At 35.8% G+C, this 14,496-nt stretch overlaps 1 pseudogene; it reads right to left on the minus strand.

Annotated features, from left to right (window-relative positions):
- Nucleotides 1–3: 3 nt before the first annotated feature.
- LOC132061920 (phospholipase A1 PLIP2, chloroplastic-like) lies at nucleotides 4–3,476 on the minus strand (annotated as a pseudogene).
- Between the last annotated feature and the right edge of the window lie 11,020 nt (nucleotides 3,477–14,496).

The raw sequence follows: 14,496 nt of genomic DNA on the forward strand, positions 1-14,496 counted from the left end.
TTTTCTGATGTTGTTCAGCTCGTGACGAATTACGTTTCTTACAGATTTTAAGTAGGAGTTCATGTCGTGATCTCTTTGTATTGTTCCTCCAGAACCATAGGCAGATCGATCACTTAGGATCTCAAGAGGATGAGGTGAGTTTAAAAACACAGCCTGCGCAGCTTGAATTTGTTTTTCTGCCTCTGTTGAATCTGATACAGGATAGCTCATTAAATACAAACCGGAACCTGAAGGTAGCAGGTCATGGTTTGGAGAGAACTTGTCATCTGGCTGCAGAATTAAGAACTCCCCCATTGGAGCAAACAACAACTTCTGTTGATAAAAGAAACAAATACTTACGTAATCTTCAAGGTAAGAGGGCCAACACTGTAAAAGAAACTTGTGACACTATAGGTTCTAACCTGGTTATTCAGACATGGATGATTGCGGAAGTTTCCGTTGATAGCTTTAAGAAATTCTGCAACATGATTGGGATAATTGCAAGAGAAGGCTCGGGGTACAATGTCTCGGTGCATTGTGATTGCCTGCAGATGACTCTTAGGCAAGCCAAGGCGGCGAAGGAGGCGGTCTCCTCCACACATTATTGATGGTGCACCGAAAGTTATAACAGGAAGCAAGGAAGACGGGGGAACTTCTCCCCGTATGAAAAGCATGAGATTGAGAAGCAATGATAAACTTCCACCAAGGAATGTCCAGTAAAACGGAATTTGGCATGACTACCAAGAGATTTAAGGTGTGAACGCATTTCTGGCAGCATTTGTTCATACATGCCCTTTTGCAGCTTCATAAATACCTCGGTGGACCATTACATCCAGACCCTAAAATAAAAGATGCAATCACATAAGATTTTACTAGGTGGACTTCATCAATTTATATGAAGGCAATCAGGAAAATACTTGTGCACGTTATGCTAGCCCGACAACACAGTCGGACTATAAAACAGAGCATAGTTTAAATTTTTAACAGGCATCTATTAATGTGATAAATACCTCAAATTGAATAGGTTCGAAGAGTAGATTTGCTTGCCATGATGCTAACGACTCTGATCCCTGCAAGTAGATAAAAATGAAATTCAGGAAAAAGAACAAGACAAAAAATGCAGGAGAAACTCAGAATTAAATCTATCTCAGTTATTTTTTTTTTCCCGACCCCTTTCTTTATCAAATAAAAGACAACCACTACATTATCATCAACACCACCACCCTGCCCTGTTTCCAAGCTGAATGACGTAAAAGGTGACAATAAAATTGGGCAACCCGCATACCTGAATGACGAAAAATCTTGTCAAGCTCTGATCATCATCACATACGAACCACTCACAGGGTGAAGAATGATTTGAATTCAGGTCGTCTGCAACAGCCTGTTTTACCTCCTCCTTTGCAGCAACTACTGATGTCACCGAGTCGCTGGTCGCCATGAAAGAAGCAACATCCCTGTTCATTGCATCTATATTGTCATCACGTCCGGTGGTTGTTTCAGAGGAACCTTCATTTGAGATAGTTTTGGAAGATTTAAAAGGAAGAATGCTCTTTGTATGATAGTGGAGATAAGACGCGGCAGAGGCAGCTATATGGTAAGCCGTGGATGCACTTATCCTATTCCCCTGGGCTTCTCATCCCCTTCTACTGAATTTGTAGTGCTTTCTTCATCTATCTGAGTTTGAGAGAGACTTCGTTCTCTTTTTCTCCTGGTCTTCAGCTGCTGCTACTGCCTTCTTTCTCAGCTTTCAATGCCTCTTTCTTCTCCAATGAAGACGTAACAAAACGTAATCCATGATTCCTTAATAAATTTTCTGGCTGCACAATAAGAAACAGAAACATGAAACCCTATGACACAGGCTGCCAAATGAAGTTGCTTCTAAGATAAACAGAATAAACCCAAGAAAGATCTAGTTGTCATACTCATAACCTACTACAAAATGTAATGCCAAATTGACAAAAGCTCGCGATAATCATAGAACAATGTTAAATCTGAATAAGCAAATATGAAAACACAAAAACTATCTTGGTAACAAGGTTGTCCTTTCCTTGCTCTTCAAATCCAGGTTTCGTGGTCAGCTAGAAGAAGTCATTTCAAGATTCTGGAATAAAAGTTTTGATTCCCTCAAACCCATGTCAAGTTAATCATATGCATAAAACACCTCTAAAGTTAAAGATCGCGCCTTTTGAGACCTTTGTAACCTCAGAACACTAAAATTAAGCACTAAAAGCTGTTATTCTCAAACACCCATTTCACAGACAACAGAAGAAGTCAGATCTACATATTCAATATTCAATCAATTTATGCAACATATTAATCCACTCACATATCTACCTATTTCTCCATCATAAGACCTCATTTTTCACAAATCAGCACAGAAATCAAATAATGAGAAATCAACATAAACAACAACACTAACAACTAGTATGCCTGAAGAATTTACCTTAATTCTTGGTATTGAATAAGCCAAACTTCCCAAATAAGACATCTGAGCATACAATCTAGCTTCAGCTAATGACCCTTCTAAGCAACTTTGAAAATGAGTTCTTATCAAATTTGAATTTCTCCTCATCATCATCAACAGAACACACATCACATTCTTCATCCACACCATCACATTCCCTATCCTTCCCTTCACTTTCCTCACCACCACTTTGTCCCTCCACCTTTTCCCCCACAACATCTTCCTCCTTTTCCTTACTCAAAGACCTAACATGCAAAATCTTCAATACCCAACCCCATTATGCCCTTCATCTTTCTCCTCAATTACTTTCTCCTCCTTTTGATCCTCCATCAAAACTGCATCATCTACAGCTATAGCATCATACCTTCCTTTACTACCAGACCAAAAGATCTAAGTGGATACCTAAATGAAAAACCCCATGACTTATTATTATTATTATTATTATTATTATTATTATTATTATTATTTCTATGAGATGATGGTTTTTCAACTGACATGGATGCTGGTGACCGACCACCGGCAACGGTGATGGGCCCCACCATACCTTGAATTCCACCTGTTAAACATAAACCATCCATAGATAACATAAACCCTTTCCAAACTCTACAATCTTTTTTTTTTTTTTTTTTTTTTTGGTGAAGTTAGAATTCAAGAATGAATCTGGGTATTGTAAGTTTGTGAATGTGAAGAAGGTGAAGGCTTTTTTTTTTCTTTTTCCTTTTTGGGGGTGTCAATATATATGTGAAGTTAGAGTTCAAGAATGAACGTGGGTGTTGTTGTAAATGTAAAGGTGAAGGTTTTTTTTTCTTTTGGGTGGCAACAATCTTTGAATTTGGAGATGATTTCGGGTTTTTTGTACAACGAATTCAATATTAAGGGGAAAGAAAGAGAGAGAGTGAAAGCATATATAGATGTTGGGTTTGTATTTGTAAACCAAGAAATAAACAGGTGAACTACCTGTTCAGGTTTCTTCTTTCTTTGAGAAAAAAAAAAAAACGATATTTTTGCACCAAAAGACTCGCCTTTTTTCCTGGAAACTTCAAAGAATCACTCCACCCATACGATGTCGTATCTATGTGGCAAGATTGGCTTCTTTTATTTAATTAATAATTTTAACACAATCTTTCTCACTGCACTTTTTCGTCCTTCCCACTTTCATTCCCTTCTAGCTAACCCTTTTCATTATTTATTACTCCCTCCGGATAAAAAAATGTCCACTTACAGTTTGGCTTTGCTTATAAGGTGCGTTCTAGCTTGCTTAATACAAATTTGACCAAAATTTTATAAAGTTTATTTTCGCGCTTAAAATAAACTCAAAAAAAATAAATCAATGTTTGGTTTAAATTTTAAAAAAAGTGTACTATGTTTCTAAAAAACATGTCAAAATAGTTTAAAAAAATAAGTGTATTAACTTATTTTTTTTCAATGCGCTTTTTTTGCCCCATCCAAATGTACCTACTTTTTTTTTTTTCTTGAGTCAAAAGAGTGTTAATTATCAAATTAAAAATTAACTTTAGTTTTTCAAATTTGCCCCTATTAAGTGTTATGTGGTCAAATCCAATATCTCGTTAATTAGCAATTTAGTCAAATTACCTATTTTTTTCTAGGAGTTAGTATTTTTTCAAACTAAGTAGTAGATGATTAAGTGGACACTCTTTTTGATCCGGAGAGAGTAGTACTTATTTTCCAATCCTTTTATTCTACTTTTACTATATTTTTATTGTTATACATGATCATTTGAGTTGTATATTTAAATAATACTATTCACTCTTTATTTTAATTTGTTTGTCTTATTTTGATTCGCATGGAGTTTAAGAAAATGAAGAAGACTTCATAATTTTGTGGACTTAAATTAAAGATATCAAAATATCATTTAATTTTGTGATCATAAACATGTTATGTGAAATGTCGAAATTAAAAAGTTACCAATTTAAGAAAAATATAGTTTTTTAAATACATTAAAAATCAAAGTAAGATAACAAATTGAAGCGAAGAAAGTGTTATTTTTTCGCTTCAATGGGAGAACAAAGAAAACTCCACTAAGGCTGTCAAGTGGGCCGGGCCGAGCCATTTAAACGTGGGCCACAAGTGGGTCGGGCCGTGGGCCGTGCCGTAAGTTGGGCGGGCCGGCTTGGAGAGGGAAAAAGGTGTCCGCCCACCCCTACCCGACAGGGGTGGCTACACCTCGGCTAACCGGCTGCCGGTTATAGTTAGGGTCGGGCCCTTTTTTTTTTTTTTTTTTTAAGTTCTAATACAAAAATAGATATTTACATTTACTACTAATAATAAAATTAACATTTACAACTAATGATAAAATTGCTAAATTAAAAAAAAGTTTAGTCATCGTTAAATTCAAAAAGCTAGCAGTTGTAAATTTAAAAAACTAGTCATTGCTAATTTTATTTAAATCCCTAAATTTATGAATAACTGCACTTTGGTCATATTTTCAAACTATTAATACCCCTCCATTCTTCTTCATTTTCACACAATTCTTTCACAATTCTCTCTTTATCTAAATTTGCTATTCAACTAGTGTACATTACTTCACCTCCACCTTCTCCTCGAGTTCGAAGATCAACTTCAAGTGCGGTGTGGATGCATTTTGAGCGAGAGAATGAGGAACATGTTAAATGTCAACATCAGTAGTGACATCTATCTCCACAAGTCCGGAGGGGTCGGGTATTAGCCTATTAGGGGGGGTGGGGGTTGGAGGGGGGTACCGGTGTGTTGCGTAGACACTTGTGAAAAGGCACGAAATTGAACTTTGAAGTTTATCTCTTCTTTAAATTTGTCCATCGATGTTAGCCGTTTAATTTGTATGTTTTAAACTTTTGATTTGCAATATTTCGCCGTTCAAGTTTGTATGTTTTGAATTTGCAATGTTATCAATTTAAGTTTTAAGTTTTATTTTAAATTATTTATGTAGATGTTGATATGTCTATTTTATCGGACACTAAGCTAAGTTGTTAAGAAATAGACGACTTTCAAACTTGTGGTGTTCAATGAGTCAAGTATATTTTGTATGGCTATAAATCATTGCATAAAGGTAAATTGTTTCCAAATATAGAAAGGGGTCATTCTTTTTATCACGGACTAATAAAGAAATAGGTTCACGGAAAATTGAAACGGAGGGAGTATTATATTTGATATAATCTACGTATTCACAAAGTATATATGACATGCTAATGAAATTTTACTTTTATATAAAACTATCACAATCTAATATATACTATATACCGAAAATGTATCAAAGGTATATTTGTTGAGAAAACAAGATTGTCTAACTTTAAAATATAATTTTAAAGAAAACTAAAATGCTCCGTAAAAAGTGACTCATAATTTATTGGGATACAATGTTTTTAAAATACTTATTATTAGTAATAAATGTAGTACTTATCTTTTTTTTTTTTTTTTAATTTGAAGTGGGTCGGGCCAGGCCGATGCCCCGGTGGGCCATCACCCGGCTACTAGTGGGTCGGTGGCCTGCGTCGTCCACTCGTCCGGCCCACCCCCTAATAAATCCCACCTAGCCCGGCCCCCCTTACACTTCTTAGGGGTCCGGGTCGGGGCCGTGGCCGTCCACCTCGTCCCGCCCAACCCCCCAATAAATTCCATCTACCAGCCCCCTCACACCCTCGGTAGATGCAGGGGCCGGCTCCGTGGTGGACGGGCTTCGGGCCGGGTTCGAGCTGGCCCGGTCCACTTGACGGGCTTAAACTTCACAATCGAACTAATGACATTTTGATTTGAAGTGTGGTACCTTTGCTATAAAAATAAAATAATAATAACTAGCTTCAGATAATGTTCAAAATTAATTAAATAGAAAGACATTACATAAACAGATAATCGAATATTAACGTAGTTAAATTCTTAAATTTGGTGTAGTTTGACAACTTCTAAAGTAAGAAAAAGAATATGATTTAAAATGAAAAGAATTAAGAATTTCTTTCACGTCACGACTTTTTTAAAAAAAGGTACCAAGTGACCGCGTCCTTAAAGCTGGTTGGCAAACAGGGAAAAACAGCAAAAATAAAGAAAGCCAACAATGAAAAGGATACAGTCTTTATTTTATTTTATTTTATTAATTTAGTAGAAGAAAGATATTGGAATTTGAAGGCCTTTTTGTTTTCCTTCCACGTTACTGGGATATATGTGGGCCCTTTGAAACAGCTCATAAAAGGACTTGTCATATACACTTGCATGATTGCCACGTCAACTTTGGTAGATGAACTATTCAAAATTATGGAATGACGTGTCCCAATCTTGCTTCTTTAGTCTTTACGTGCCTTTTCTCTCCTTCTCTCCCCGTCCGATACAAACAAAGTACACAAATTACATTTTTTTTGGTTTACAAAACGTGGAGAAAAAGTTCTTAAGGAAATCAACACAAAAAACATTACTTTCATAAATACTACTAGTAGTATTTAGCAAAATCACTTTCATAAACTGAAGTAGCAAATTTAATGCCTAAGCAAAATTAAATGTTGGACAAATACTCCTTCCAAACCTCCACTATACTGCCTAATAGTTGATTCATTGACAAATTGTGTTACAAGCCTAAAATAGGTTTAGCTTCTAGGTGTATCAGCTTCCAAACCTCCACTATACTGCCTAATAGTTTTCCCGCCTGAGAAAAATAAATACAATTCAACTACAATTAATCCTTATACCTTTTCCTTTTGTAACTTGTGTTCAAATCGTATTTAAGAGTTTAATTTACTGCTTTATGTTTTTCAATACTTCCTTTAATTCTTATCGAGAAAGGAAGCTTGGAACTCACTTTTATGCTATTCAACAACAACAACAACCAGAGGCGGATCTAGGATTTGAAGGTGGCGGGTGCCACAATTTTTCAATGTACATCTTGTTGTAGAACGTTTGATTTGGCCAGTCCATATCTTTTTAGTTTATTCGGGTCAACTTAATAGGCTTTTTTTTTAATTTGCAAATATGAAAATTACATCTCAAAAATCAAGAAACGAACATAATTAGCATCTTAACTAAGAAATCACACTCATTAACACCCATTAACAAATGAAGTAAAATCAACATTTTCACCGAGGAACTTGCATCTCTTATGTATATTAAAAAATGAATTTGCACAAGTAAAATAACATCTTCAATAAGGGAATTACACCAATCAAAATAAGAAAAATAATAGAAAAACTCTTCAATATGTAAATACACCCCATAAGTAAATGTAGAATTAGATAAACTACAAGTTCTCAACAATAAATTATAAATTTCATGTTTTTTCTAAGCAGTGCTTACGATCAAGTTTCCATCACAATTTAAGTAGTAGAGTGATTTAAATTGAATTTAACAATTATAGAATAACATAAATTTTATAATACACTCCCTCCGTCCATTTTTCTTTGTCCATTATAATAAAATTATATGTCCACTTTTACTTGTAAGTTATATAGTTTGAAAAATCAAGACATAATTTACCATTTTATACCTATTTTACCCTTATTAGTAAGTACTCCAATTCATTTCTCATTTTATTTATTGCTTATTAAGAGTGTCCCAAGTCAAATATAGACAAGTAAACATGGACGGAGAGAGTAATAAACAAAAGAAATTATTAAAAAAAATGAATTTTGATCTCAATCCAAAATTCCCATTGAAACCCAAGTTTTTCGATTTAAATACTCACAGATTTGAGCTTAAGAGAAATGCTTAATTTAAAGGATTTTGAAGTTTCTATTTGTGTGTTCTCGCTAAAGATCACAGATAAAATAATAGAAAAGAGGAAAGACAATATAAATAATAAAAGATAAATAGAAAATTGGGAGGGCCGAAAAGGGAATTACTGGTACAAAGGAAGTAAAAAGGGCAAAGAAAAACGGGAATCGGAAAATTTTAAAGATATATTCAAACTTGTGTCTACCAGCCATGGCACCTTTGTCTAATTACCTCTGGGGGTGGCAGGATCAAATATTTAACCTAATTTAAGCAAATTACAACATAAGTATATAAAAAAATTATTAATCGAGGGGGTGCCATGCCACCCCCACCCCAAAGGGTGGATCCGCCCCTAACAACAACAACAACCCAGTGTGATCCCACAAGTCAAGTATGGGAAGGGTAGAGTGTATGCAGAACCGTAATTCTACTTTTAGAAGATAGAGGTTGTTTCCGATAAACCTTCGACTCAAAAAAAGATAAAAAAGGAACGCAATAAGCAATAACAATAAGCATAAACAACAAGAAGATAATAGTCTAAAAACTAAGAATATAACAATCAAGGCTAAAGAAACAACAATTGGTAATAGAAATCTAAGAATGCGAAGGTATAAGAATAATACTAATACATCGGGAATGAAAAAGAAAAACGCCCGACTACCTACTAACCTTCCACCCTAATTTTTGACCTCCACGTCCTCCTATCAAGATTTTCAGTAATTCAATTTTATCGATGATTTTATTGATACTAAAACTACCAAGTCTTGTCGTAATACTCCCTCTGTTTATTTTTACTTGTCTAGTATACTAAAAATAAATGTCTAATTTGAAAAATCAAGAAATAATTTAACATTTCATATTTAGTTTATCCTTATTATAAATTATTGAATTAGAAACTTCAAGAAATTGTTAGTCATTGCACTACTTTTAAATTATGTTTGATTGGTTTCAATTATTTATATGATTTATAATAATTAAGGGTGATATAGTAAAATTGTCATTTTATTTATTACTTACGTCTTAAAGGATGTGTTAAGTCAAACATGAATAAGTAAAAATGGACCGAGGGAGTAGTAAATGGAACACTTATAAGGGAAAAAATGAAGCAAATTATTCAAGATAATTTGCACGATTGCCCTTACTCCGGGGTGGTCTTTAATTTTTGTCCCTCAAATTGCTGGTCTTTAATTTTTTTTTCCTTCACCTAAAATACCTCGAGGTTTTGAATTTGAACTCCCGCTCAGTAAAAAAAAATCGTAAGGTAGAATTTCATAGAAAAATTAGAATTCCATCAGAGTAAAAAAGAAAATGCCTTTCAAAAATTCAACAGGCAAACTTCTGTTTTAAGGCAACTTCTGCCTTAAGACACATTCTGACTTAAGGCAGAATTTTCGCAAAGCCTGTCTTTTTTTTTTTTTTTTTCTAACTGGGCGGGGGTTAAAATACTACTAGTAGTATTTAATGCCTAAGCAAAATTACTTTCATAAACTGAAGTAGCAAATTTAATGCCTAAGCAAAATTAAATGTTGACAAATACTCCTCCCAAACCTCCACTATACTGCCTAATAGTTGATTCATTGACAACTTGTGTTACAAGCCTAAAATTGGTTTAGCTTCTAGGTGTATCAGCTTCCAAACCTCCACTATACTGCCTAATAGTTTTCCCGCCTGAAAAAAATAAATACAATTCAACTACAATTAATCCTTATACCTTTTCCTTTTGTAACTTGTGTTCAAATCGTATTTAAGAGTTTAATTTACTTCTTTATGTTTTTCAATATTTCCTTTAATTCTTATCGAGAAAGGAAGCTTGGAACTCACTTTTATGCTATTCAACAACAAGAGTCCCGAACCAAAATAACCTCAGCAAAAAGTTTTTGAACCAAACTACCCCAATAACAACAAAAAAAAGTTATAAGACTGCCTTTAGCGCAGTAAATTACTGCGTTAAAGCACTTAACTGGGACGACACCGTTAAGTGCTTTAGCGCAGTAATTTACTGCGTGCTAAAGGGGTCCATTTTTTTTTTTGGCCCTTTTGGTTAACCCCTCTTTCATTACACTTTTTAACGTACTTTGACCATAGATTAATCATGTTTCGGGACCCCGAAACTTCAATATTTTATATAGAACCCTACTTATTTTTGTGCGATTAATAAGGTAGGCTCAATACATCAAGGATAAGAAAATCTTCGGGTTGCCGTTTTAGTGGTTGAAAAGTGCTCGAACGCCATTTTTGTTTGAAGGCTTGGTATCATTAGCTTTAAGTTCTTTAAGAATACTTGGGTTTAGATTTAAGTTTACTATTTTTTAGTCAAAATTGCAGCATTCATACAAATCATAACAATATGAAAATACTTAAACTTATTCATTAATAAGAAACCCAAACTTTTTAAAATACAATCATCAAAGAAAGAAAAAAACTTAAAAAACATTCATCAATTAATGCCCTTGAGTTGATCTTCCGCCACCACCGCGAGATGACCACCACTGCGAGATGTGCCACTACCACTAGATGTGCCACCACTGCTAGATCTACCACCACGAAAGTTTCCTCCACCACGAGAGGTACTTCCACCGCGAGATGTAGTTTGACCACCATGCCGTAAGGGACACTTGCGCTTATCATGACCAACATAATTGCAAAATGAGCATTTTCGAGTGTATCTCCCCGGTGGAACATCCATTTCATTATGAATATGGGAGTATACTTTCTTTTTGAATTTACGGATAAATGTTTTATTTGCAACTATTGAAAATGGATCCGGTGGCCAATAACTCTCACTACCAAGTGGGTAAAACCTTCCAGCATACGTTCTTGCATAATTTTCAACTGTATATTCCTCAGCCATGTACGCGGAGGCGTTCTTTCCTATTATGATAAAACACTTGAAGGCATGAGAACATGGCATGTGATATGATTGCCATTTGCCGCATGTGCATGTTCTTGGAATCTCACAAATTGTGTGGACGTTACCTCCTTTACCTTGGTGCACACTTGTTGTGAGTTCAAATACGCGCTCTGCAGAGTTGTACTCCATCCGGTCATGTTTCTGAGCCTTATATTTGTGGTATTCGAATAGTTGTGACGGTTTTGGCATCCATCTTAGGCCTGCTGCTGCAAGTGCTTTGGCCTCTTTTGATCTATTGACGAACCGCTCCACAACCTGCTTAAAAGTCATTCTCACCATTGCGTTGGGACGGTAGTCCCGTGCGTATTTCAACAAGCCATTGAATGACTCGTAGCCGTTTGTTGTCGCATACCCCATCGCCTACCTTCATCCCGGTGTAATATCCATTTGTCTTTATCAATTGCATTCAACCAAAGGGAAGGCTTTCTCATTCGCCCGCCTAATAATGTCCATCCGCAGTTAAACTTTTCTCTCCCGACGCTATGTTGCCCGCCCACATCCAATTGCAAAGTGCCGGGATTCGATATGCCTTTTGGAAGTTTGCCTTCAAATGCCTTAAACAATAACGATGGTAGGCAAAGGTGGTCGCCACCCCCGCAAATTGAACATATTGTGCAATATGCCGCATTTCCGTTCGAGATCACACATATTCCCATGCGATCCTTAATAACATGTTGCCTTAAGTAGTCCAAAAACATACCCCACGTACTAATGCTCTCATTAGCTGCAATTGCAAAAGCTAGAGGGAATATAGCTTCATTTGCATCCGTTCCAACTGCAATTAGCAGCTTTATGTCGTATACCCCGTACACATGTGTTCCATCTATTGATATTACAGGCCGATAATGAGAAAAACCATCAATGCATGGTTTGAATGCCCAAAACACAAACTCAAAAATATTACCGGGCACACCAAAGCTTCGATTTGAGCTTCCATTCAACAACAAGACTCATGATGAAGTGTTGTAGCCGCCATGTATCTCGGCAACTTCTTGAAAGAGCTCTCCCAATTGCCATAGACTATCTTACGTGCACACCTACGCCCAAGATACGCCTTCCTCCTACTAACAAGCTTTTGCTATATACTTTCAAAGATTCGCCGTAATACAATCTTTAATAGGAACCTCGAATAAGTTGAAATATCAGCATATAGCAACGAGGAGCATTATATTAACACCAAAAATAAAATAAACTTAGGTGAAGGGGATACCTTAGGTTTTTTCCAATGTCGCCAACTAACACACGAACAATCATATCGGTATCTAGATTGCAATGATCATCTGGGAGGTCACCCATATCACAAGTGTGCTTTATGTAGAACTTTGAAATAGTCCACATCTTTTCAGCTTTCCTTACCACCGAGCATCCATTCGCACTTTTGATATTTTCGCTTGCGTACCAATCGCCAAAGTTTTCGTGTGGAATCGTCAACTTTAAACTCCCTCATCCCCGGATGCAATAAATCTTAATGTGGCCCTTTGCAATGATTTTTTCGAGCTGAAAATCATGCCTTTTTCAATATGAGCCTTTTGTTTTAAAAGATCCACTGGCTCTTTCCACAAACTTTGCCGAATATGATCATCATCCCTAGTAAAGACAAAGGCATCTGGGCGATCTTGAAGATGATCAAGATAGGGGATCTCATCGAATGCCACCGAATCGGGTCAACTCTCGTCGTTGAAATTGGCTTTACGGCTGAACCCGAGTTGACTCTTGCTGTTCAAATGGTTGCTGTGAATTCAGTTCCTCCTGGTGTGCCGGACTGTTCATCATGTCTTGCAACAGTTCTACTTGATATTGAGGATTAGTTCCAACCTCAACCTCATCCTCACTTTGCTCATCATCACTTTCCTCCGCATTAGGTATTTCCTCACTATCGCTCGATGATGTCACTATATAATTCGGACCATCCATAGTGTGTCTTTGTCTATAATTTGGTGCAACCACCACATTCTCCCTACATAAGAAAGTAGAGTATTTTAACTACTACACATCAAATAATACTATTGATGTTAAAAAAAAATACGTACCGATAGTAATCAACCGCACCGAAACTTCGAGGAAGGACCATCGTTTTGAGTAGTTGGATAGGCCGAGGATGTTCCAACCCGATTCATCCATCCCGATCGAGGGACCGTCCGATATGATCCATATCGTGTGTATAACCCCTAAATAATATAATCGACATCTTTAGTAGCATTCAAGTGCTACTACACATAATAATAATAATAATAATAATAATAATAATAATAATAATAATAATAATAATAATAATAATAATAATAATAATGTAAAAAATGAATATTTAACACTGCCCATCAAATTGCTGACTTAAACTATCCAGAGGAATTTGGCTGGTTAAAATGCCTTCATAAGTACTCATGTCAGGGTGATTATGTTCATAAGTAGGTTCCGCTTGAGTGAATTCGGCCTGAATTCTAGACGGGGCTTCCCGATAAGGTCTATTTCGGGCTTCCCGAGGAGCCTTAGCCATAAATTCAAGTCGATTAATGGGGACCCTCCCTATGTACATTTCAAGGACGTTTAAACTTATGCATTCCCTATAATCATAAGGCGCCTTCAAATAATCCGTCAAAGAACCATCATCTTGAATGTACCACTGTCCATAACTAGTTACACCTTGTGGCGTAAATGACATTGGATATTTTTCAATTATATTTAAATCAAAATCACTCCTACTAACTTGTAGTCTATTATACAAGGCTTGGAGTAGTTTTGAGAATTTTAAGTCAAGTGGAAACTTAACATGGTATTTTGGGGGAAAATCATAGCGCAAATTATTTTTCTCGAATATAATTCATCCGTCCTAAAATAAAGAAACTCTAATTTTTGGAACATCTTCTATTTTTTGACTAATTTAGGAGGAATACAAAATGCAAAAACTGGACGAAACTTAGAATTTGTGTTAAAAATTGGATGAAACTTAGAATTTTTTCTCTCATTCGAAATCTGTATTAATAAGATTTGAAGTTTGAATATTGAACCAACGCATGCATGCAATTAGTGTGTCTTGCAGTGTTACGTCAAATCAAATTAAGTACGGAGTGTTGCATAACGCATGAATTAGCCGCGCTATGTCAGTCCCTGACAGAATAGCGCAGTAAAATACTGTGTTATTCTGACATAAAGTAAATTCTTTGCGTTATACGTATATAACGCAGTATTTTACTGCGCTATACCGCTGCATTTTGTTGTCACCTCAACTGTCATACAGAAAAACGTCATAATTCGAATCAAACTTTAAGTGTAATATAACGTAGTTTGATGAATAGTTACCAAGCACACAAAATTCCACACAAAATTGAGTTACTATGTCATTTTTTGACCAATTTAGAGATATTAGTCGTGTTATATCATTCACTCCAGAAAACATATTCGACGCAATGGATAGGACATGGGAATTGGGTGAAGATTTTGAATACTCAAACAACCC

This window comes from Lycium ferocissimum, chromosome 7 (genome assembly GCF_029784015.1).
Source record: "Lycium ferocissimum isolate CSIRO_LF1 chromosome 7, AGI_CSIRO_Lferr_CH_V1, whole genome shotgun sequence".
NCBI lineage: Eukaryota > Viridiplantae > Streptophyta > Magnoliopsida > Solanales > Solanaceae > Lycium > Lycium ferocissimum.